Below are 26,666 nucleotides of genomic sequence, written 5' to 3'. Positions count from 1 at the left end.
TGAATTACTTTTCGGCAAGGAAAATTAAAATTTTAGATGACAACAAATACACATTGACACAAAACTCAACTACCCTACAAAAATAAAAACAAACCAACCAGTCAAACAGAAACTCCCAACGTGCAGGCGTTTGCTTCTTCATCTCCTGAAGAATTAGAAGATATTTGAACTGTTTTTATAGTTTTGTAGTTTTCAATAGCAAGAGATATTTTGGGCTATAAAGACATCCATGCAAAAGCCCTCACACCTGCTTCCTGCCCACAGACACACAACTATGAAAAAAAATCTCCAAAGATGCGCGAAGAAACCTTTTATAATCTCAAGAATTCTTAAGTTTCTAGACAGGGATCAATACAGACTTTGGCTTTTCAGACAAGCTTGGACAGCTTCTGGAATTTAAAACACATGCTTGGCCCCTGACAAATCAAGTACGAGTCTGCCAGAGAGGGATGCAGAAGTCTCCTGGCTGGCATTGCTAGGTAGCTGGGGCTGAAGTGACCATTTTTTCTCCTTCTTCTTGATTCTTATTAGATCCATCAGTTGGTGCTTCTGACTTGTTCCTATCTGTGAGCTATGTGGCTGGATTTCAGCGAAGCCAGTGTGTCACTCCCAACCATGATAAGTAAACAAACGTTCCGGCTGGGGAACCATCTCCAGCAGGGAGAGCTGGAAGGTATTGAGCGAAAATGGAAGAGAAGCAGAGGAAGAAGGGATGGGTAAACAGAAAAAAAGAGAGCGTGAAATAGGAAAAGAGTACGTCCTGGGACAAAGGTCAGAAGGGGGGAAGGGGTGGCAGAGAGCAAAAAGCCAAGAGCTAGGAGGCATGCTTGGGCTGAGGGTGTTAGCCCTTGGTTGGTACAATGAGTCATTTGGTAATGCCCAACTTGAGTTTGCCAATGACTTCGAACCTCAGCAGGAGTTACCAGTGGTTTCTAGCTTTGCAAACTGAAATTGAAACTCAAAATGCCTTTGATAAACTGCAATTAAATATTACAGAGAAGAAATCCCCTCTAGGTTACAGAATAACACAAAAATAAATTTTTTTTTTTAATGGGAAAGGAATAAACAAAGCTATCCAGCTACCTAATAGCAAACACTGATCGTAGAAGTAAGTTGAATATGGGGATACACTAAAGTATTAGCTACCCAGCCTGCAGAAATCTGGCCGTTCAAACTATTTCAAAGGTGCTCTGCCTATAGTTCCGAGCGCCACAGTTAAAGAGGGGTGTGGAAAACTTGGCAAGAGTTCGGGGCAAAGCCACAAAGAAGATCAAAGAGTTGAAGAAAAGGGGCCTGAGAGGAACGACTCAGGGAGCTGGAAAAATTCAGTCTGGAGAAGAGAAGATTAAGGACATCATTGAGGAGCTTTTCATAGGCAAGGTGGCCACCTGCCCTCCATCGCCACTACGGACGGACAGAGATGCAAGAGGCTTAAAGAGGCAACATGGGGGATCTCAGTTAAGTTTAAGGAATTCCCTGACATGAGAAACGGCAAATAATGAAATGGGCTCCTGATCATGGATGGGAATAAGGAATATCCTCTAGTGTCTTAGAAAAGAAGTAAGACTCTCCTAGGTGTGGGATGGCTTACAGACCTTGCTACCTAGAGCTGGGGCTGGGATGATAGAGCGGGTCTATTCTAACATTCTAGAACACAATCTGGTTCGACTTCACACTCGTGTATTCATCATTCGCCTGACCAAATTTCTCACATTTCTTGGGCCTGACACAAAATACCTTGTCTGGCATGCTACTTTGAGATAGAACCATTTCATCTGTGATCAAGGACACTGGAAGAAAATCTTTGAAGAGTGGGAATCTGTTGAGGGAAACAAGTCAGCTAAACAAGACTCACCAGGGTGGGGGTGGGGTAAGGCACCTCGGAGTGCATGCTGGGATTAGGGCTAATTAAGATGTTGACTGAATCTATGCTAATCATGTCCCAGCAGACTCTGCTGGATTAGTATGTAAATTGGTAAACTCTGTTCTGAAATTGCCCTACCACCTGAGGTCTAATTACTGACTAGACATAACAAATAAAAATGGGATTTGTATTTTAGGATGTTTAATTATGGAAATACACGTCTGGAAAAAATACCAGTTGTATTGCACAGAAAGAGAATTCATAATGCTTTACCCAAAGTTTATGAAATTTTACAACTTTAATAAGAGCACCGCGAACCAGGATGGGTGGTGGGGGACTCCTTTCGGAGATCTAGCATCTGTGAAGGGAGACCAGAATCACAGTGATTAATTCGCTGCTTGAGTAACTTCCCCAAAGCTTCTCAAAGACTAATTGTTTCATTGCTGATACACGGCATCTTGTGAGCTTTTAGTTCTATCACCAAAAGAACTGGAACTCATCCATGAAGAAAAACCAAGATGCTATGGATTTAACTCAACTACTCCGTAGCGTGCATTCGGATGGAATTAAAAGCAACAGGCCAACAATATTTGTAGGAAATGAAACCCCTAACATAGTTTTTCTTCCCAGAAATTATTCTATGATATTGTAATCATTAAATTTATAAATGAGAAAATCATTAGTCCAATTCTGAAGCAAGAGTGTGTATTTCATGGTTTTAGAGAAAAGCAGCTTAGGTCTAGAATTCACTGAATGGGTACCCCGGGACACAAACTTCTTTGCAACTATTTATTGCCTCATCCTGTGACCCACCCTTTCCGGAAAATAACTCACATGGGAACAGTTATAAACAGAGTTTTAGACAGAGCTGTGATAGCTCTGTGTGCCCACTGTATTGCTATTTCTCCCATGATTTTAAAGGCACATGGGTGATCATTAAATCTTTATTAGGCTTTACATCATGAAATAAATTATTCATGTTGTGCTAATACATTCTGATATCTTTACAGCCCTTCTGCCCACATTTAGCTAAACAAATCTCATTTGCATAACATTTTTATTTTAATTTAGGACAGTTTTGTTATGAAAATATAAGGCTTAAATGCCTATTATGTCCCAATTATGTGCCAATTTCCCACACTTTTCTTGGGTCCGTACGGTGCATGACTAATGAGGGAAAGTTCACATAATTAACAAAGACGGATGATTTCCTTTCACTTACAAGAAGTTTTAGAATGTTTGCTCTTGCTGTTACGTGGCAAGAGGATGGGTATTATGAAACAAATTCGGTGAGTAAGCTTGTGTTTACAGTAGCTTCAAGCCTCTATATATTTGAAGTTACACAGGTATATGGAAATTAAATTTGTTGATCACCTTGATCTGAATTAGTCGATATAAAGCGTTAACTTATCTTTGTGGTGCAGAACTACAGGGAAGAATAATACAGTATTACTGGGACCTGAGGATCTCTGAACTCCGAATGGAAATTCATTGAACACAATAATTTTTCATTGAGGGATCAGGCTTTGCAGATCTCACTGGCATGTTGATAACTGTATTTATTTAGGTTGCAATTACGGATTTTAGCTTCTTTGTTCATTCGTTTTAAAAATATAAGACACGCTAGGAGATGTTTGATTACCTAACGGTGGAGGCAAAAAATCTGAACAAACTTTCCCCTTCGATAAGATACTGAGTTCTCACCGTCAAGCAGTGCTATTAAGTTTGCATGATGACATCTTCCTGTAGGCAATGTATCACTGAAACATTATTTTAAGTGCTATTTCCCAATGCCCAAAGGCACCTGTCAGCGATTATGTATTATTTACTATTAAAACTAATCGTGACCTACTCTCAGCATTGATCCCAGGGTCAGGTACTCTGGGATGATCATTCTAACTTGGTCCCCTCCTTGTCAGGAGTTTTGGGAGAAGTCAACATGGGGTTAGAACATTTGGAAGGTTCACAGAGAGTGTTTTGCCAACACGTATGTAAGCAGAGCGTAAGCCCGAACAGATGTCACGTTGAATGTAAATCTCTCAGCCACTGGCTAGCAAGCTGTTGGGTAAACCTCCTATTTTTGGGAATTCTCACTTTGAAGCAAATTATACAATTGTAGAGCGTTATCCTTTCAACAAATGGGCTTTGAAATCCTCTTGCATTAAAGCAAGCTGCAGATAATTTTGATAAATAGGAATATTGATCCCCAAATGTGCCTAACATGGGAATATGACCAAACTCTCCTAGTCTGCTCTTCCAAATGGAGAAACATCATGGGGTCCTTCTCCGGCAGCTCTGAGTGCCCATCTTAGCTCAGTAGCCTGAGAGGCACGAGAGCCAGTCTTCCGGGCTAAAGGGCAGAAACCAGGAGTTCAAGTCCAGCTGTGCCATTCTCCAAGACTCTCTTTCCTCCCCTAGAAAGAGGAGCCTTCTGAACAAGAGCTGCAGGGAATAAACGAAAGCAAACGTGTGCCCAACACACAGTAGATACCAAATCATTGTCTGTGAAATAAACATCCAGTAGAAAAGGTTAAACACATCTAAAGGGCTTCCCTGGAGGCGCAGCGGTTAAGAATCCACCTGCCAGTGCAGGGGACACGGGTTCGAGCCCTGGTCCGGGAAGATCCCACATGCTGCGGAGCGACTAAGCCCGTGCGCCATAACTACTGAGCCTGCACTCTAGAGCCCATGAGTCACAACTACTGAACCCACGCGCCACATCTACTGAAGCCCACGCACTCTAGAGCCCATGCTCCGCAACAAGAGAAGCCACCGTGATGAGAAGCCCGTGTACCACAACAAAGAGTAGCCCCCACTCGCCGCAACTAGAGAAAGCCCGTGCACAGCAACAAAGACCCAATACAGCCAAAAATAATAAAAATAAATAAATAAACACATCTAAACTTTTCTGTTACATAAATTAAGAAGCCAACTTAAGGGGCAAGGTCTCATATCTTCCTGGTGAGCTAGCTGTAAAAGAAGAAAAGCTCACCCTATTGCTCTCAGTAATATCTCTTGGTATTTGTTACCTAGTGACTACTGTATTATTTTTTTAGAGCCCATAGGTACCTGTTCTATCACTTCACGTTGCAACTTCTGCAAAGATTATAGAATAGTTTAAAGAAGATAACAAGAGAATGTAAAAAAGAAGTTTACACCTATCTTTTCTTGGCAAGAATGATTTTCCTTTTAAAGAGCACCTGCAGTGAGCGATACTCAAATCTTCACACACACAAGGCAGCTCTACCCAACAGACTCGTCAATGATAACGATACTGAAGAAGAACCATATTACGGACCAGGGCTTTTCAAAAGATGTAAACATTATTTTAGAATTCCTGAGGCATTTAAAAATTTTATTTCTAGGTCTGGTATACTGAACCCAAAGCCTTTAAACACACACTAGCAGAGTGAGAAATGAGATCTTGGGGTCCAAATGTTACTCTGGTACCTCTCTCCGCCTAAATTTCCCCATCTATCAGGCCAGTGATTTTATAGCATTGTTGTAAGGATTAAATGGAAGAATGTACAGAAAGTGCATAGCACATGGAAGCACTGGCTCAACACCCCTGCATCTGACCATCTTAACCTTCTCATCGCCTTGCTTTTTCCCACTTCCCTTTTTTTTTTTTCCCCCTCCGGTACGCGGGCCTCTCACTGCTGTGGCCTCTCCCGTTGCGGAGCACAGGCTCCGGACGCGCAGGCTCAGCGACCATGGCTCAGGGCCCAGGCGCTCCGCGGCATGTGGGATCCTCCCGGACCGGGGCACGAACCCGCGTCCCCTGCATCGGCAGGCGGAGTCTCAACCACTGCGCCACGAGGGAAGCCCCCCACTTCCTTTTAGAAGAAGACTATATCCTCGTGGCAGATTTCTCCAGAGGGATAGCTCTCATACTAAACAGCCCATAAAATTAAAATTAGTTATTAAGTGAGGCAGTAGAGTGTTATAATTAAAACCGTGGGCCCTAGAGCCAGACTACTTGGCTTCAACTCCCTTCTCTCCCCGTGCGAATTGCTGAAACTTGGGCAAATTATATAATCTTTCTGTCTCTCAGTTTCTTCATCTGAAAAATGGGATGATAATGATACTAATATCTACCTAAGAGGCTTGGTATAAGGCGTGAATACAAGGTGCTGGGAGTGAGATAAAGCACTCAATAAATATGAGTTCTTGTTATTCCTATCACTGGTATCTTCATAACTGGGCTTTGAGCTACACGAGCAAAGAGGTCTTTCTGGCCACCACTGTACTCCCAGCACCCAGCCCAGTGTACGCACATCTTCTCAGAGTCACCCACCCAAGTTATCCAAGTCACAGACCCTTTCCTCTCAGCTGTCCTGCCGACACGCTCTTTTTATCTCTCAAACTCTTCCCCGTCCCCTCTTCTACAACTCTTCGGTCCTGCATCCCAGCTGGCATCTTCGTTGGGCCTCCATTTCCATAGGACTCTCTCTGTAAGCTTCCTAACAAGGAAACCTGAGTACTTCACCTTCTCCACTTGAAATGCTTCCGTGACTCCTCCTTACCTACAAGATCATGGAATAAATAAATATCATGTAGCTATAAAGAAATATTCAAAAGGGTGGGAAAATCAGAATAATGTCTCCCCAGTGATGTCCGCGTTCTGATTCCCCAAACCTGTAAATATGTTACGTGGCAAAGGAGACTTTGCAGACGTGATTGAGGATGTTGGGATGGGAAGATTTCCTTGGATTAGCCTGGTGGGTCCAATGTAATCACAAAGGTCTTTTTAAGGGAAACAAGGAGACAAGAGAGTCGGTGTCAGAGAAGCAGACATGACGACGAGAGCAGAGAAGTCGGAGGGATGTGAGACCATGAGGCAAGGAATGCCGGTGGCCTCTAGAAGCTGGGAAAAGCACGACACAGATGCTCCCCTAGAGCCTGCAGAAGGAATGCAGCCCTGCTGCCATCTTGGCTTTAGACCACTTCAGACCTCCAGGACTGTAAGAAAAGAAATGTGTGTTGTTTTAAGACACTAGATTTGTGGTAATTTGTTACAGCAGTGGCAGGAAACAAATACACAAGGCAGTTGGATAGATAGTGCTGACTACATAAATGTGTTGAGGTCAATCAATGACTGTACTCTGGGTGCGCCAATACATCTAGAAGTCTTTTTTATTCGTGACATGCCACTGTTTCCTCTCTCTCAACTCAGTGCTTTACAAGGGGGCTGGGATGCATTTCCCAGGTTTCTACAGCTCTGTCCTTTCCTCACCTTCCCTGCAGGAGGCAGGAAGTGAGGCCTAGCGGGGTGGGAAACCCACGTGTCTATACAAATAGAGGAGGAGGCCCACTTGCCTCCCAGCTTGCCTGCAGACTGGGACCCCTACTAGGTATATGGTGAAAACCAGGGCAGGTGTGGCCAAAAACCAAACCAAGTTTACTCACTTCCCCTATAACCAAGCAAACCTAATACGCCGCCTTCTGCATTTTAATATGCTGCTTCTACTCTGACGTTTCAAAAGCAGTTTTTACACGTAAATACATACAGCACCTGTCGAATCCCTACATACATATGTTGGCTGTCAGCTCATAAAGGAAGCAGGGAACAGGGTGAACCTGTCAAGGGAGATTCTCTGGAAGCATTAAGATAAGCTGTAGGGAATGATCAAGTGATCTGGGATCTGGGAAGAAAGAAAGACATGGCTGTTAAGAGAGTGACACAGAAGTGACTAAAAAGTACCTTTGTGGAGCAAGGGACAGATCTGGGTTTGCGACCTCAGTAGTCACATGACATGATTTCATTCTTAGTTCTCTGGGTCTCAGCGTCCTCATCTTTAAAATGGGCATAATAATACCTATTTTGCAGCATTGTTGAGAAGATTAAATGATAACATGCTTGTGAAGATGCCAGGGCAGTGTCTGCCACATGGTGGATTCAAGAAAGGTTCCTTTCTTTCCCATGATGCCCTTTTCCGATTGATATTATTGTAAACTATGTATTTTATTGTAATACATCATTTAACGAGAAAAACATTTCACAAAAACCATCTAACAGAAAAAAAGCTAATAAGTCAAGATAAAAAATGAGAAGGAACAGTCATTTATAAGCTGTAAAGATTAAGCTTGTGAAAACGTTTTGGTTCATACTTTCCCAACCTGCACCATGACTGGATTAATTCATGAGAAACCTGACTTTTGAATTCTTGAAATGCCCAGCCGTGAGAATAACACACAGTGGATCTTGTGCAGTGTGAGAGGCTTATTGATCAACTCAGCTCCCGGATTCTGAGTAGCCAGTAATCTATTTTAAGGTATCAATAATTCAGAAGAAGGAGCATTTTCTGTGGTTGCTGAAACCACATCTGCACTTGAACCATGTGAACAAGCAAACAACTGTCAGAGCAGCCAAAGCTGGTCTCTTCCCTTCTAGCCGTGGCCATCTCTGCAGGGAGCCCCAGCAAAATACAGTTATCTCTAAGAGCAAATGTGGGCCACACGGGTGACACCCAGACACTCAATAAATAGAGGCCAGATGAATGACAATTGTGTAAGGTGGTGGTGAAAAATGACCAGCAGAAGTATTTTAAAAGATCATCCTGGAAAGAAAATCAATTCTAATAAACTCGATGCTCTCGGGCTCAAATATCATGAACCTAAATAGTCTTTGAAACTGCAGTGAGCAAAGCAGCAGAGGATAGGAAATAACATTGATCAAACCTGAAAACCTCCCAGGCATCCTCTGAGTTCACAGATAAATTGATTAACTGTTATCTCACACCCAGGACCCCCAAGTTAACTGCCTGAATTCAGTAAATAATTCCCAGGCAAAGATAAAACTGCTTGGTTAAATGAGCATTTTCAGCTGAAGAAGGATGAAAACGGAAGAAGAATGAAAACCACAACTGAAAGGGAATTGGCTTTCATTTTTTTAAAGAAAGAGCGTATATTTTTCAGGCATTGATATTAATGTGCGTGCAAAGAAACTTTATTTAAATAGTTATATACTTAGAAAACCTGATTTTTGAATACTCTAATAATCGGGTCATTTTAAGACGGCAGAATTAAGGAGACAAAACTCTAGGGGCCTAATCTCAATTGAGGTTAAAGGTGCGGACCTGTGTAATTACTTGCTGCTGAATCATTTTACTTGAGTATCGTTTTCATGATGTACAGATTCAGCTGGAATGATCATAAGTGTCCTCTCTGGTATATGTTAAGTTTAGAAACTAAACATCTACTTTGCAGAACTTTGCACAGCTTGCGACATTTTTAGTTTTATTTTAATGAGGAGGGGAAAAAATGCCGTCAGCTCCATCAGGCAGCACCCAAACTTTGTCAGGGAAAAACCACCACAGCAAAGATTACCACCCTCCCTGTGCTGTGGACGGGAGGGGCAGCAGGGTTTGCAGGAATTTGGTTCTCAGCTCTGGGGACAGGCTTCTGGACTTGTCCATCACAGAAACAACAGCTGTCTGTCACTTATATCTTCCCCATGCGTACACCAGCTTGGAGGACTTTAGTAGTTTGTTTGAGGGATAAATGGCCTCCAACTGAATTCATATATTTCTAAACTATTCAGACTCAAGTTTACCAGGATATACTAAAAGGATATATATATGTATATATATATATATATCTCCACACAAATACCAAAATCAATTCTAAAAATAACAGAATGGAATTAGGGAGTAAGACCTAACGTTTGCCAAATAAGGCCACGGGAGCGAGCTGATTCCTCGCAAACGCTGAAGGAGCCTTGCTACCTACGCTTTCCGATTCTGCAGCCGTTTCCTCACAGCTTTCCGATTAGAACACCGGCTGAGTAAGGAACAGAGAATGTAAGTGCTTCGTGACTGACTCACAATTCCATTTTCCTCATTTTAGTGGGACCACTCTTCCCTTATCTCACACTGTCTAGAACTTACTCTTGGGACTGTTTGGTTGATCACCAGTGGTTTGGGTCCGCACGGCCCTAGTTACAAAACAGGTGAAATGGGCGTCCTCAGAAACGGGCGTCCTTCCTTTCTAGAAAGGCCTGATTTTTCTCCCAACTCCATGCAGTTATATCCTCAAACTAATCACATTTAGATATAACTGCTTTACAAATATGATTATCCTATAAATAGCTGCATTCCGATACGGAGTATAGGGTCTGTGTGTGTTTCGTTTAAACCAGTTGCTCAAAAGTGATGCTGATCAACTTTGGGAAAAGTCAGATTATGCTCTGACTACCAGCCCTTTGTGCAGGAAACAGCGCCTTTCTCAGACGTTAGCCAGAGACAATGCAGGATATCCCCCAGAATCGCTAACCAATTTCCCTTCCTTCCAACACCGCCACTTTAATAAAGCAGTTAGAGTAGCATCCCAGGAGCAGTAGGAAAAAAAAAAAGGAGCCTTACCAGCTTCTCCTACGGTAGACAGACGAGAGAAAACCACCCCCAGCTGCTCTAGGCCGGGCAACTGGGTTTCTTACAGTCACTTGACTGAGGGGACCAAGAAGGCTGAAGTCTTCCTTTGCTCTGTTTGGTTTCTCCCCAGCAAGCCCTCCCAGGATCTTTCCCACAAAGCGCTCTGCTATTCTCTAATCCCCTCACAAGGAAAACCGGCACACACACCAAATGACTTCTGCAGAAGCGCCTCTCCAGGGGAGCGGGAGGGGAGGGGGTGAAAGGGGGTGTTTGCTGGCAGTAATTCCTACGAGGCGGATCCTCAGAGAGGCATGGGACCCGGACAGCAAGTACGGAGCCCGGGACCGGGATGGGTCCCTGGCAAGCGTGGGGATTCGCGTTTGCTCTCTTTCTCGGTGCCCTCCAAACGCTCAGGGATGGGCAAGGCAGCTCGCCTAAAACTTCATCTGACTTCTACACTCCTTTCTACTCCCTCCCAGGACAGAAGAATTTCAAACAAGGTAGGGAGAGATCAGCTAGAAGCTGCCCAAATCTAGCTAGCACTTTCAAAGCCCTTGACAATTTACAGCAGCTGCTTGTTTCTCATGTATCCCCAAACTGAAAATAAATTGAAAACATCGAGAAAAGGCAGAATAGCAAATAGGAAAACGTGGATGGACATGCGCTAGCAAAGATCCTGAAAATGACTGTTCCGACCTAAATTCAATTTTAAAAATCATGTTTTAAAAATAGTAATGAAAAGTCAGTTGCTAAGTTGTAAGGCACGACCTTTTTTAAGATCTAAAGTTTACCTTGTCTTCCCGAGGACAGGGCTCACCCTGGTATTTCACAAAACTTTTCGCACCTTACAAATCCAAATCCCCTTCCAACCGAAGACAAATAGCTTACATGTATCTCAGAGATGCTCTAATCAATCTGGAATTCCTCCCTTTCCCCTCAAGTTTTGAAAAAGAAGACTTACCTTTCTAGCGTGTCATCTGAAACCCCGAAACGAATAAATCAAGGAGGAGATAAGCAGATGGCAGCCTTCTACATTTTGCAGTGAGGGTCATTATTTCTAAGGAGACGCTGCTGCGCGGGTGCCTCTGCTCGGCAGCATGCCATTTGGGCCTTTGAAACAAAATGAATCGGCTTCACACCACCAGCTTTGCTACATACTAACACTCCAGAATGCCCCAACTGGGGCAGGCCGCCTCTTTCCGTAGTGACCCTGCACAGAATCAGAAGTGACGGTTTGATGGATGAGTTTCCCAAGAGACAATGCAATCTGTGACATCACGGTTCTGTCTGCACCCCCTACCCCAGACCCCGTCCAGCCTCTCCTCTCTCGATAGAAAACTGCCCCTGCTTGGTGACAGTGCCATCTCAAAAGCAAAAATGAGCCCGGGGTGCAAAACAAATGCTATAACTTATCTGCCCTTCTTCACTTCAATTTTCTGATTCCCCTTGGCTGGGGTAATGAAAGGAGGACCGAGATAGGAATGGTCTGGGGAGAAAATTCAGACAAAACCAAACAAAAGCGCAGAATTCGATATTCTAAAAGTTTATCACCGGACAGCAAAGTAGTAACCTTCAAAAGGAACATTTTATTTTTCCTATCACTATTGAACACCTCCACAGTGACACGCGATTTAAGAGATTTTACGACGAAATTATATACAAACAACTGCAAAGATATTTCAAGTGTCTGTATGAAGACTTTCAGACTTAACCGCAACTCACTTAATACCACATTTTTCTTGATCATAAAAGATTTTCCTCTTCCTCACTCTCAAGTAATATATAACTTTTGAATTAACCTTGGCTACTCGCTCTATTCTGTGTTTTAGTTGTTCTCTGAACCAAGTACACGTCAGCAGTCTTAACGGTTAAAGTAATGCTTAGTGGCTGTGTCAATTTACATTCCCGCCAACAGTGCAGGAGGGTTCCCTTTTCTCCACACCCTCTCCAGCATTTACTGTTTGTCGATTTTTGGATGATGGCCATTGACACAGCCACTATGGAGAACAGTATGGAGGTTCCTTAAGAAACTAAAAATAGAACTACCATACGACCCAGCAATCCCACTACTGGGCATACACCCTGAGAAAACCATAATTCAAAAAGAGTCATGTACCACAGTGTTCACTGCAACGCTATTTACAATAGCCAGGACGTGGAAGCAACCTAAGTGTCCATCGGCAGATGAATGGATAAAGAAGATGCGGCACATGTATACAATGGAATATTACTCAGCCATAAAAAGAAACGAAATTGAGTTATTTGTAGTGAGGTGGATGGACCTAGAGTTTGTCATACAGAGTGAACTAAGTCAGAAAGAGAAAAATAAATACCGTATGCTAACACATATATATGGAATCTAAAAAAAAAAGGTTCTGAAGAACCTAGGGGCAGGACAGGAATAAAGACGCAGACGTAGAGAATGGACTTGAGGACACGGGGAGGGGGAAGGGTAAGCTGTGACAAAGTGAGAGAGCAGCATGGACATATATACACTACCAAATGTAAAACAGACAGCTAGTGGGAAGCAGCCGCATAGCACAGGGAGATCAGCTCGGTGCTTTGTGACGACCTAGAGGGGTGGGATAGGGAAGATGGGGGGCAGATGCAAGATGGAGGGGATATGGGGATATATGTATACATATAGCTGATTCACTTTGTTGTTATACAGCAGAAACTAACACACCATTGTAAAGCAATTATACTTCAATAAAGATGTTTAAAAAATAAAATAAAAGCAAAAGAAATAATTTTAAAAAGTAATGCTTACTAAGTCCACTTGAACTTCTAATACAAACGTACTTGCAAATAAAAGCTCTAATATCTTTGCCACTCTCATCATTACCTCCATCCTTTTCACCCATTTAAATTTCAGATGTGTGGCACAAGGACAATAAAAAACCCAGAAGATATCTATATCTATATTATGTCTGTCTCATCTATCTCATCTATTTATCTATCAATCTATCTCATCTATATCTCTATCTGTATCATCTATATCTATACTCTTTTTCTAGCTTATCTATCTACGAATGATCAGTAGATCTAACTACATAAAAATCAAAATCTTTGGCATGGCATAAAACAACATAAGCTAAGTCAAAAGAAATGACGAACTGGGACAGAGGGCCTCCCTCCTTTACGTTTAACGAGTGGGGAAACTTTGAAAAGAGAAAAACCTACCACCCAAAAGAAAAATGGGCAAAGGTTATGAAACAGAGGTGACATATAATTGGTCCTTAAATGTATGGAAGGATGTTCCTTCTCACTTGCAGTAAGAAATGCAAATGAAAACTACACCAAGATATCACTTGTCACCTAATGGACTAGACAAAATCCAAAGGTTTGGCCTCATACGTCATTGGAGAAACAGGCACTCCCATAGGTTGCCGGCGGGAGCACAGAACACTACTACAAATATGGAGGGGGTTTGGCAATAAGTAACAAATTTAGAGCTGCACGGACCCTTCCATCCAGCCATACCCCTTCTAGGCATCTATTCCACAGAGTCACCAGTACAAGCATAAAATGTCATACGTTCAAGCAAAATAACGGAAAGCCCAGCAGTAGACTGATTATTCCATAGTACGGCTCCATAGCAAAGTTCTGCCCAACTGCAAAAGGAAGGTCAGATCTCTAGGTACTAGTATGACGAACGGCCAGGTCACTGAAACGAAGTGTAGAAGAGGGCGTGGGGCTGTGAGAAATCAGGAAGTGGGAGGACTAAAAGTCCTAACGTAGCGTAGGCGAAACTGTGATGTTTGGTAGATCAGGCTTATTAAATGCATTTCCTACTAACAATATTTTCAACTTACGTTGGGTTTATCAGGATGTAACCCCATCGCAAGTCGAGGAGGATCTGTAGTTTGCGAATCCCAGACAGAAAAGGATAAGCAAACACAGAGGAATCTCGGGTCCGTTTCTGCCCTTCTCCCCCTCTTCACTTCCTTTCCCTATAAAAACCTATTTTTATTAGATTTTTATTTATCCTTCCAGAGTTACCTTTTTTTGTAAATACAGGCACAGGCATATAGACACTTCTAGTCCTACAGTTGGGCAAAATCATCTAACACCAAGTCTATATTATAATAAAGTATTGAATATCTCATGTAATTTATTGAATACTGCCCTCAAAGTGAAAGCCAGAATGGTTGTCTGGGTCTAGAATGGTCGTAAGTGTATGGGTTGTTTCCACTCATGATCATGGGGCTGACCGCTAGCCAGCATCACGAGAGAGAATCGGACTGCATAGCGCTTGCCAGGGAAACGATCAAAGTTCAAAATTCGAAGTACGGTTTCTACTGAATGGGTGTCGCTTCCATACTACCATAAAGTCATAAAACCATGGGACTTCCCTGGCAGTCAAGTGGTTAGGCCTCCGTGTTTCCACTGCAGGGGGCGCAGGCTCGATAGTCGGAGACTACCTGTATAGCCTAAGGACCCCAGAGGCCCTCTGCCTGGTTTTGAAAATAAAGGGTTATTAGAACACAGCCATGCCCATTCATGGCACGTTGTCCACGGCTGCTTTCCTGCTACAGTGACAGAGCTGAGTAGTCGCAGTAGCGGACTGAATGGCCCACAAGGCCTAAAATGTTTACTATCTGGCCCTTTACAGAAAAAATTTGCTGATCCCCACTCTGTGTGATGAGATGACTTTTAGCATACTGCAAGAGACACTCTTAAGAAGATGAGGTAGATATCCCTGGTTTCTACTTTAAAAGATGTTAAACTGAGATCAGAATACTTGTGTTCAACTCCTGGATGTCTCTGTCTGGTTACTTAACTTCCTTGGACTTGTTTTCATCATCTGCAAAGTGATGACCCCTGGCTTTGTTGTGAAGATTAAATAAAACAATGAAACAGGGCTTCCCTGGTGGTGCAGTGGTTAAGAATCCGCCTGCCAATGCAGGGGACATGGGTTCAAGCCCTGGTCTGGGAAGATCCCACATGCCGCGGAGCAACTAAGCTCTTGCGCCACAACTACTGAGCCCACGTGCCACAACTAGTGAGCCTGCGCTCTAGAGCCCGTGCTCCCCAACAAGAGAAGCCACTGCAGTGAGAAGCCCGCGCACCGCAACGAAGAGTAGCCCCCGCTCTCCGCAACTAGAGAAAGCCCGCGCACAGCAACGAAGACCCAACGCAGCCAAAAATAAATAAATTAATTAAAAACAAAAACCAATGAAATAAATATGAAAGCACCTTGTAAACTCTCAACGACTATACTAAGATTTATTTTTAATATTATTATATTAGAAGGTGATAGGTAATACACATATACACACATAATCAGTATAGACAATTGATATTAGAGTAGCCATGACATTTAAAAAATTTGCAGCACTTAACAAGAAAACATTGCGTTTAAACTTTTCTCCACTTAACATTTCTAGGTAATATTATACTTATATCAGCCATGGTCACAGGATAACTCTCAGCTCCCATCTGTTCTCCACAACTAGTCAAGTCATTGCATCTGATCATGCGCCAATACTGACTCACAGGTAAAAGCCTACTCAGGACAAGGTCTTCAGACTGCAGTAGAATTCTTTGGTTTTCAGAAAGCTCTCGAAATTTTGAGACTTGAAGATATCTTTAAGTTCTAGTAGTTAAAATTCATCTAACAGAGGTTATCTTACTATGAAGTATGGCATACTAAATGTATTTGGGGTCCATCTGGGGACTATATGTGACACATATGTACTCAGATTTGAGGAAGAGACTCCCACACTCAAAATTCATGTTTGCATAATCACTTTTTCTTCTTTGAATGTATTATTTAAAGAATTTTTTTAAAAAATTTTTATTTATTTATTTTTGGCTGCGTTGGGTCTTCATTGCTGCGTGAGGGCTTTCTCTGGTTGTGGTGAGCAGGGGCTACTCTTCATTGCAGTACGGGGGCTTCTCATTGTGGTGGCTTCTCTTGTTGCAGAGCACGGGCTCTAGGCATGCAGGCCTCAGTAGTTGTGGCTCGCGGGCTTCAGTAGTTGTGGCTCGCGGGCTCTAGAGCGCAGGCTCAGTAGTTGTGGCGCACGGGCTTAGTTGCTCTGCGGCACGTGGGATCTTCCCAGACCAGGGCTCGAACCCACGTCCCCTGCATCGGCAGGCAGATTCTTAACCACTGTGCCACCAGGAAAGCCCCTGAATGTATTATTTTTAACATAAAAACCAGAATTTCTTTTTGTTAGAACTATCAGTGGTTTTTCTTATACTCAATGATCTTTCCTTTTCAGTTAACGAATTTCTAGTAACTGATTTTGTTAACGTATTTTAACTATTTCTAAACCATACATATCTGTGAGTCTCTAAAAAGTGAACTGCCCCCAAAGTGCATCAAAAGCCCTTAAAATATGCACATCATTTGACCTGCACCTCTACTTTTGGGAAATAATATTGAGGAAATAAGGCTACACATACCACTGTGTTCAGAGAAGTACATACAAGTGATGTATAAATTAGCAAAGCAACAACATCAAAAGACTAGTAACAAAAGAAATGTCCCCAAAGAAGAAATCAGCTACAGAAGTTGTGGTATGGTCATTCAAAGGAATATTGCTATTCCTGCTATCTACTCCTATATAAACAAACCACCCGGAAACCTAGTGGCTTAAAACAAGCCACATGCACCGTGCTCACAAACCTGTGATTTTGGAAGGGTCCAGCGTGGACAACCGCTTCTTCTCTACTTCGCATCAGCTGCTGTGGCTTGAAGGATGGAGGCTGGAGTGATCTAAAGACTTGCTTACCACATGGATAGCAGCTGATAGTGGGTGTTGCCTGACACCTTAGTGGGGGCTGGTGGTTAGAACACCTACATACAGCCTTTCCTGCGTGGCATGGGCTTCCTCAAAATATGATGGCTGAGTTCCAAGGGTGAGTGTCCGAAGGGAGGAGTAGGCAGAAGTCATATCCCCTTTTATGATCTCTCTTGGAAATCATATGGTGTCACATCTGGTGGATTGAGGCAGTCATAAAACTTCACCCAAGTTCAGGGTAAGGGGACGTAGACTCTACCTCTTGCTGGGGCATGACAGGTCCAGAAAGTGAAGGGGGTGAGGGAAAGGTTGTCGTCATCATTTTGCAAAGTATAATCTGTCATAATTATGCAGTCATTAAAAATGATACAGCAGATCCAATTTATTGACACGGAAAGACATTCAAATGATAGTGAATGCTGAGTTGCTAGAATAGCCAATACGGTGCCGTCCACTAGAAGGAACACAGGCACATAACTGACACTCAACACAAATTGGTTGAATAAATTGTTGTATAGAAATGAATTATGTTTTATGCTTGCGTCTATATTGAAAACATTCTAAGAGAAGCTACATCAAAATGTGAACATTGGTTATATTTCTGTGATGGGATTACAGTTTCACTTTTTTAAGATAGTGAGTTTATAATATTCTTTTAATGAATGTTCATAGAAAATTAAAAGGTATTTCAAAATGAACCTCAGAGGACAATAGTCTGAGTTGATTGTCAGAAAGGTTGCCCTATTTTTTTAAAGATGATTGAAAGCTAATTAGAATGCTCCCTGCCAAGCACTTTTTCCTTTTTCTGCCTTTTGGAAGAACTGATTGTTTAGCTATCTGTAAGCATTTAATTGATGTAAAGTATAATATTTAAAGAATTTAAGGGACGTAAAAATAAAACTTTCTCTTTCCTTTGTAATAACTAAAGAGCACCAGGAACATAAAATACAATTACTTTTTTTTTTTTTTTTTTTTTTTTGCGGTACACGGGCCTCTCACTGTTGTAGCCTCTCCCGTTGCGGAGCACAGGCTCTGGATGCGCAGGCTCAGCGGCCATGGCTCACGGGCCCAGCCGCTCCGCAGCATGTGGGATCTTCCCGGACCGGGGCACGAACCCGCGTCCCCTGCATCGGCAGGCGGACTCCCAACCACTGCGCCACCAGGGAAGCCCGAAATACAATTACTTTAAACTATAAGATACCTCATTACAGTAATTTGTCTCCAAATTAGTCATTGGTGAGAATAACAGTAATCAATTCACATTTTCATCACTGAAATAGTAGGCTATAGTTCAATGGGGATCAGGATATCAGAAAAGAAAAACTGTGGTGTGCATGTAAGGCACCATGCTACACTATCACTACCTTTTTCTTGAACATTAATATTTTTAAAATATATGAAAATAGAACTTATTTTTGGAAGCAAAATTGCTAACTTCTCATATAGCAAATACTTTGAAAGCGCTGCTTAACCAAGATGTTAGAAATGACACATGAACCAATGTGAATGGACAATTTCCTCTTGTGCTGGGAGAGTGATAGTGTCAGATTTGGGCATTGGATGAAGCTGGATTAAACAAACAATCCTGATAGAATGAGAGTCATTTGTGCGACACCAGAAGAATACAGTTTTAGCCGAACTCCTAAACTGGTTTAATAGTCTTCAGCTTTTAGTAAGCCTTGTCATGTTTGTATCCAATTGTAGTCATTTCCTTTTACTTGACTCCAATTGAGATCTCTAATATTTTATGCTAGAGCTCTAACTTCACTCCTTGAAAGGTCACTCCTCTGAAGGAATGCATGGGTGAACTCAGCTCTGATTCTCTAGAAGCAAAAAGAGTTCCACGGTCAACTCTTAATGACGAAATCATTAACATCCTGAATAAACACAGTTCATCTTGTCTCTGGAAGCTAGGATCTCTGATCCTCCTTTTTGGAATCGGATCATTAATCACTTGAATCACAGGCGCGCTCACACCCACACTCACCCCCACCCCCTCCCACCTCCAACTCCCACAGGCAAGATATTATTCACCCAAAGAGTCAATCATTTCGTCTTTCCAAGGAGTTTTTGTTTTTTCAGTTCGTAAGTTAATTGCTTCAAGTAATAAATGCTCAGTGTGGAACTGTGGATATTAAAAAAAAAATCTAAGAAAAAAAAATCACCTATAATTCAAAACTGAAGTGACAACCACTATTAATAGTTTGCTATACATATTTATAGATAGATGGATGATAAATGATAGAGATAACATTCAACAAATTGAGTTCATACTGGAGATATATATATATATATACACACACATATATACATTTTTACATTGTGTTTTTCAAAAAATGTCATTATTTTTGAATCTTTAACAGCTTTGCTGAGGTATAGTTTACGTATCACAAAGTTCACCCACTTTAAATGACTTTTAGAAAAGTTATCAAGTTCTGCAACCATCACCAAAAGTCACTGTTAGAGTATTTCCATCACTCCAACAAGACCCCCGTGCTTCTTCAGAGTTTATCCCCATTCCTACCCCCAGCCCCAGGCAACTACTTCCTATTTCTATAGATTTGTCTGTTCTGGATACGTCCTATAAATGGGGTCATACAATACGTAGGTCTTCTGTGTATGGCCTCTTTTACTAAAAAAATTGTTTTTGAGCGTCATCCATGTTGTAACATGTACTATGACTCCATTGGTTTTTAACCCTAAATAGCATTTGTAGCTCTTCATCAAACCTAGCATAAAAACACTCAGCTTTAACCACTCTTTGGGTCTTTATTTCTTTATAAAGGCTCTTGTGTCATGTAAAACTTTTGTTAAATAAATATGTATGCTTTTCTCTTGTTAATATGTCTTTTGTTACAGAGGCCCCAGTCAAGAACTTAGAAGCCTAGAAGAAAAAGATATTTTTCTTTTCCTCCAAGAGCTGGTTGATTCATTCAACAAATATTGATCCAGTGTCTACTATGTGCCAGCCCACTGTCCGAGATGATTAGTTCACACTAACATACAGGAAACGCAGTTGATCCTGCTTTCCCATGGGTTAGAGTCTATTTGGGAAGAAAAACACTCAACTTGAGGGGATGATACAGTGAATGAGAACTATGGAATGAGAGGTACAGGTAGCATTACAGCATGGAATAGCAAACACCTAACCTCTTCTATGGTTCTGTGAGCCCGCACTTGGAACTCCAAAGTTGGTATAAAGATTATTTTAAGATGATGACATTTGAGATTCAACAGATACAGAAAGAAGTCTTCTTGGAGTTTCCCTTATTTGACTAAAAGCAGAAACTTAGGAGAAATGAAGACTACCATAAATTCCCTCTTGAGGGTGGCTTCTACTCCCAGGAGACAGACCAAGAGTAAACCCACCATAAATCCCCTCTTGGGGGGAGTTTCCTAGTCATGCATAAGCAAACATTATCATAAACTTTAAAAAAATCTGCCATTTGTTCTTCTAAAAACCCATTTGACTTTCCAAAAAAGACCTATTTGTTCTTCCCCACATATGTCTTTACTCCCCACTCCATTTGCCTACTAAATTAGGTATATAAGCCCCAGACTTTAACCACTCCTTTGAAATACTCATCACCAAGCCCTCCCATGTATGTGTGCGGCACATGTATATGAAGTCTGCCTGTTCTCCTGCTAATCTGTCTTTTGTTAGTTTAAATTCTCAGGTCCCTCCCAATCACAAACCTAAGAGTGCAGAGGAAAAGTTTTTCCTACCCAACAGTTTTTTTTTTTCCCCAGAAGAATCAACTTTGGTGACGAATAAGTAGGAATTAGCCAGGTAGGGTAGGAGAGACGATGGAGCCTGCTCCAGGGAGAGACTTGTACAAAGACCAAGAAATAAGAGAGAACAACACATGGGCCGACAGAAGGAAATTCGCCAACGCTGGAATGTGAATTTCACAAGGGAGAGTGAAAAAATAGATGGAGTCCAATAGATAGACGGGGGCTAGACTGCGCTGTCCAATATGACAGCCATCGGCTCCACGTGGCTAACTGATCAACTGAAATGCAGTGAGTCTGGCTGAGATATGCTGAAGATGTAAAAATACACACCGGCGTTCAGAAATTTAGCATGAAAAAAGAATGTAAAATATCTCGTTAATAATTTTAAAAACAAAGATCATATGTTGAAATTATAATACCATGGCTATATTGGGTTAAATAAAATATATGATTACATTGAGTTTTATTTGTGTTTTATTTGTAATTTTGCTACTGGAAACGTTTTAATTACACACGCAGCTCACATGATATTTCTACTGGACAGTGCTGTTCTAGACCAGGGAGGGCCTGAAAACCTAGATTAGGACTTGTTGGTGTATCGAAAAATAACATCGGCTCTAAGAGGTCACTAGCAACTATTTCAACGAGCTACATCCTGATTAATAATTGTGTTGCCTGGAACAAACAGGAGGCTGACCTTTGCCCATAATCAAATGGTTTTTTTTAAAAAAAAAACAGTTTTTTGAGAAGTCATTACTACAACAATTCTCATGGACCTTTACTTTCTTATACATTTGCTACTAACTCCCTCTGTTTCAAGAAGCACAGGGCCTGGGGATACCCCCCAGGTTCCCAGTACCATTTATCCCATTTATAAAGGAACTGGGAGATTGGACACTCCATTTATTTCAGAAATCTACCAGGTGGTTTTGCTTTTCAGTTAACAAAAATCTGCTACTTCCTCCAAGAAATAGAAACAATGGATTAACAGGGCTACTCTCAGCGGGTGAAAATGCTGACTTTATTCTACAAAGGGACACCACAGCCAGCTCTTAATGGCTCTTTAACGATCCATCCAAGGATCAACATTCAAAGGACTGGATCCCAGAATGCCTCAGGGGACGTTTCCTAAACTCAAATTACAAGTCCAAACAAAACCCAAAGAAACACTGAAAGAAACCTACAGAAGCTTGGAGCAGGGGAATTTGGGGATGAGAACTGTCTCTCAGTATGCAGAAGCTTTCAAAATAAGGCGAGAGAGATGATTTATACAGGACTGCCTGTGATCACTCATCACTGATGAGGGTTTTTTTCCATGAAAAATTCACTTTGAGTCTAATAAAAAAGGGAAGCTCAAATATCTTTCCTGATGATTCAGTATGTTTGTTTTAAAGCACATAAGACCCTTAAGAATTGATTGAAGGATTTGGTCTCTTTCTACATATCTGGCGTGGTGTCTGCGGGTGTCCTGTGGTGGTGGTTTGTTTTTGGAGCCATGGCTGGGAGGCAGGGGGTGGGTGTGCCCTGACTTGTGCCGCATGGTGATGGAAAGCAGGTTTTCTCCATCATGACACTATTGACATTTGCGGCTAGATCATTCTCTGTCCTGGGGGCCGTCCTGTGCATTATAGGATGTTTAGCAGCATCCTTGGTCTCGACTCACCAGATGCCAGTAGCTTCCACCACATCCCGCTGGTAACAACCAAAAATGTCTCCAGACTTTGCAACAGGTCCCCTGGAGGCCAGAATCGCCTTCCCCCACCTCCTCTTGAGAACCACTGATGTAATCCCTTAAAATACAGTATTTATAGAGACACAGACTTCAAAGCATTGATGTGCGTTTTCCCGGTTGTTTTTTTACCCCTTAAGTGCTATGATGCAGACCTAGACATGTGTGTTTCTAAAATCTTTCTAACAAGTTGGACAGCGTTGGAGAGAACACGTTTTCCACTGAACCCCGACCCCGTCAGGCAAGCTGAGCGTCCAGCCTCAGTCTGGAGGGATCTTTTACTGGGGAGGCTCTGGTCACACGTTGACATTCTGCTGTGGCGAGTCCTGCCCCCATCCTCTGCAACCATCCCAAAGAAACTGAGAAACAAGATAGTCTCATAACCCCGATTTGTGTTCACCCTTAAATGAAATAAAATGGCCCATCTTAGTGTAACAGGGAAGGGCCAAATGTGACTCCATGTTGGATCTGTTTCTTTTACTCTAACCTTTGCTTCCCATTGCTTTGGTTCACTGAAAGGATACTGTCTATACATAATGGCCTGCCTCGGGGAACCCTGCCCCTCTGCCTGAATGTTAAACTAAAGTGCCTTTGTTCAGGGAAACATCCGGACCCTGTCCACCTGTGGATGGCTGTAAGAAAGAAGAAATGAACACATCCCCTCCCCGAGGCTGGCCATTCCAGGGGAAGTTTGCAAATCTTATGGCCTTTTTACTTTACTTCCTCATCTCCTCCCCCTCTCTGCTAGAAAAGAAACTGGCGTCCAAACCCCGATAAGACGGTTATTTTGAGACTGTAGTCTGCCATCTTCTCGGTCTGCCGGCTTTCCGGATAAAGTCGTCTTCCTTGTCTCAACACCTCACCTCTTTATTGGCCTGTCTGCGAGCTTGGACTCGGTAACATTAGTTTTTCAAAAATGGATCTCATTTAAACGGACAACCGACATCTTGACAAATGCACGATTCTGGTTGAGAGTGCACATTTAATAGTGAGGTAGACTGAATTTATATGGGTGTGCTCTTGTGAATGTTGTCCTAAACGTGATTCAGAAAGGGTAAGAGGGGGCATAGCTCAGTGGGAGATCATATGACTGCAGAAAGGGCAAGGGGTGCTATTCTATGACAAGGGGATCAACATCCTGAGTGTCCCCCACTATTCACTTCTACAATCATACACCCATTGAAGAGGAGCCGAATATGCTACCCCCAAATATGCCACTTGGGCATGACGATGACTTTGAGCGAAAGGCAACTGAGAAACAGCAGGTAGAGAAAAAGCTCTCTATTTGCCCAAAGGCAGGGCATACATTTCCCTCCGTGAAGATGCCTCCCCTCCACCCTCCGGTATCAAGAGGAGACCGACCTATCGCTGGAGATGGCAGTGAAATCTGCATAAAGAAATCTTACTGAAATAATCCTTATCTTCCATTAGTCTCCTCCATGGGTTCCTCACAATTTACTGTCCCCAGAGTCCTGAAACCCTTCTCCATTGTCTTGGCACATGTCCACCAATTTATAGCACTTTGTTGAAATAGTAATATAAGCCTCTAGGTCTGATAGCCTCTTTGGGGTTTTCACTTCATTTCTGTGAGCCCCCCCATATGCATATTTAATAAACCTTTTTCTCCTGTTAATCTGTCTTTTGTCAGTTTATTTTGCAGGGTCCCAGTCACCGAACCCAAGAGCGTAGAGGAATAAGCTTTTTTCCCTCCCTGACTCCATGTTGGCACCTGGAAGAGGCCTCCCATGTGGACGTAGAACAGATCAAAACAACAACAGGTCATGCTGCAATTGTGCAAATATGGGGGACTGATACCTCCTATCTAGAACAAGTTTTACTAACACTTTTATTCCACCAGTGGGCCTTGCCAGTTTTAACCATCACTAAGGAACTAAATCCCTGGACAATCCTCCCCCACCCTCCTACAAAGAGTTGCCCTTTTGAGAAGCAGCTCCATTGCAAACTGGAGTCTGCAGCTCGGTGCTCTACCCCTGCGACTTATGCTCAGAGGCTCCCATTAGACCCATCGCTTGTTTCTGTAGCCCTGTTTTGATAGGTGTGGCTCGTCTCTCCCCAGAGCAGTGTCCTGCATTTGCCCCTACCCTCTGAGGAACTGTACTTCCTAGTGGTACCACACTCAGTCTCTGTGGGGCAAAATAAATTTCTGGACATCACAGAGTCTCTAATTTAACTCCAACGACCACAGATATACTCTTTGAACACGTTAAAGAATTGCCTAGATCTTCTCACTTAAGACCATGCAGTTTTTAGATAGACTCCTGGTTGCAGATTAGGTAAAGTGACCAGCTCGGTACTTCAGTCAAGTTTTACTGTAATGCAGTTGAAAGGTAAATTTATCCTACGATGTAGCGAAACACCATTATACTTTTCCTCCTTTTTAATATATTGTGCATCTCATGGACTGTGTGAAATATGAGTCATAGAAATCGGGGTAAAAAGACATTTTTAGAAAGTTCTTTACATTTAGGAAAGTGGGATTTCAAGTAATGGATTACAGGGCAAAATCTTTCGTAGTAGCAGAGCAAGGAAAGAGGGAGGTAGCTTTAAGATATCTTAGGGAAAGAATTAGATTTGCCTTGGGTAGATAGAATTAAAGGACAATCAATATATATATATATATTTTTTGCGGTACGCGGGCCTCTCACTGTTGTGGCCTCTCCCGTTGCGGAGCACAGGCTCCGGACGCGCAGGCTCAGCGGCCACGGCTCACGGGCCCAGCCGCTCCGCGGCACGTGGGATCTTCCCGGACCGGGGCACGAACCCGCGTCCCCTGCATCGGCAGGCGGACTCTCAACCACTGCGCCACCAGGGAAGCCCCAATCAATATTTTTGACTAAACAATTTTTAAAAAACCCAGGTCACTCTTACTCTGTGGCGATGTGAAGCCTACCCATGCAATGGAAATGTTCTGTTCTTACACTGGTGGGAAAGTAAATTTGTAGACCCTAGCAGTTTTTTAATGTCATCTACAAAAAACTTTTTTGAAACTATGGAGACAAGAAAATTATTTTTTTAGACAACTAAAGAGAGGCTTGCAAGCCTGAACACAAATCATTAACAGTGCAGTGCTGGAAACTCTGTTGTTTTGCTTTTTTTAATGTAAAATCCAGAACAGGCAGACTATCGAGTTCGAAAAAGAAATTAATATAACCTCACAGGCAAGAAGAAAAGCAAATACTCACTCTAAAGCAGCTGCCGTTCATGCCAGCAAAGGTTAGAGCAACAAGGCTATTTTCTAACAAAGTGTGAATCCCATTAGCGCCGAAGTGTTATCCATTCCTTAATCCTTACATCTTAGCCTGAACAGATTTAGGATTTTACTTCCATCACGATCTCAAGACTGGTAAATAGGACCCACAGAGATGGGCAAAAATGGTGAAACCATTCAAAAGGCATTTTTGTCTTAGTGTAAGACTTTGACATACACACAATAGGCAGTGGCCAAAGTCTGCGCAAATACCTCTTTAGCATGCTTAGGTGGACAAAGTAGGGAGCTGCCCCCCCCCGTTTCCCAGATTCCCTTGCGGCCCCCATTGTCTCTTCCCAAATACACAATGATGCCGTTTCACGATTGGTACACTAGATGTGGAGCACTTGGAAAAGTTTCTCTGGGGAGCTCAGAATTTAAACTTGTTTCATTTAAAGAAGAAGAAGGAAAGTAGGGGAGTTGCAGCAGCAGCTAAAAAAGTAAAACATCTGGAAATTATCAATGACTTACTTAGTTGTGTGCCCAACCAAGGTGATATACTAACTTTAATATTGCAGTCCAGTGGACATTGATTGTTTATTACAGCAGTTCATCTGCAAGGATCTGAAATCAAAATGCTTGCATATGATTTTTTTTTTCTGTATCAAGATCTGTCAAGTATGCCTCCTAAGCCAGATTGTGTCATTGGGCAGAACCAAATAAAGTCACAGAATGAAGTTACCTATTCTCGTAAAGAAAAATCCAATGTAAGAAAAGCTCATACCTTGGCAAAGATTTTCAACATGGTTGCAGTCAAGTCATTTTCCAATTTTATAAGTAAATAACATTGACCACATGAAATATTCGGCCAGAAGTATACACAGTCGCGATGACTTTTCTTTATTAAAGGTGTAAAGCTAAGTGTTCAAATTTAAAATTATTGGACTTGGGTTTCAGCACTTAAATGTATGCGGTGAATGGGTAGGATAATTATACCACGATGTGT

At 42.2% G+C, this 26,666-nt stretch overlaps 1 protein-coding gene across 3 annotated transcripts in view; it reads right to left on the bottom strand.

Annotated features, from left to right (window-relative positions):
- Positions 1–26,666, bottom strand: part of MID1 (midline 1) — a 649,032-nt gene that overhangs the window by 228,034 nt on the left and 394,332 nt on the right. The window contains exon 1 of one of the 3 annotated variants that reach the window (XM_060292842.1): positions 10,228–10,284. The exons of the other annotated variants lie outside the window; for them this stretch is intronic. The gene's annotated coding sequence lies outside the window, so the exon portion shown is untranslated. Of the gene's footprint in view, positions 1–10,227; positions 10,285–26,666 lie in introns of those variants that run through there. 3 annotated transcript variants of the gene reach the window in all.

This window comes from Globicephala melas, chromosome X, assembly GCF_963455315.2.
Source record: "Globicephala melas chromosome X, mGloMel1.2, whole genome shotgun sequence".
NCBI lineage: Eukaryota > Metazoa > Chordata > Mammalia > Artiodactyla > Delphinidae > Globicephala > Globicephala melas.
Note: the sequence above shows the minus strand (reverse complement) of the source record. Positions and strands in the feature narration are given on the sequence as shown.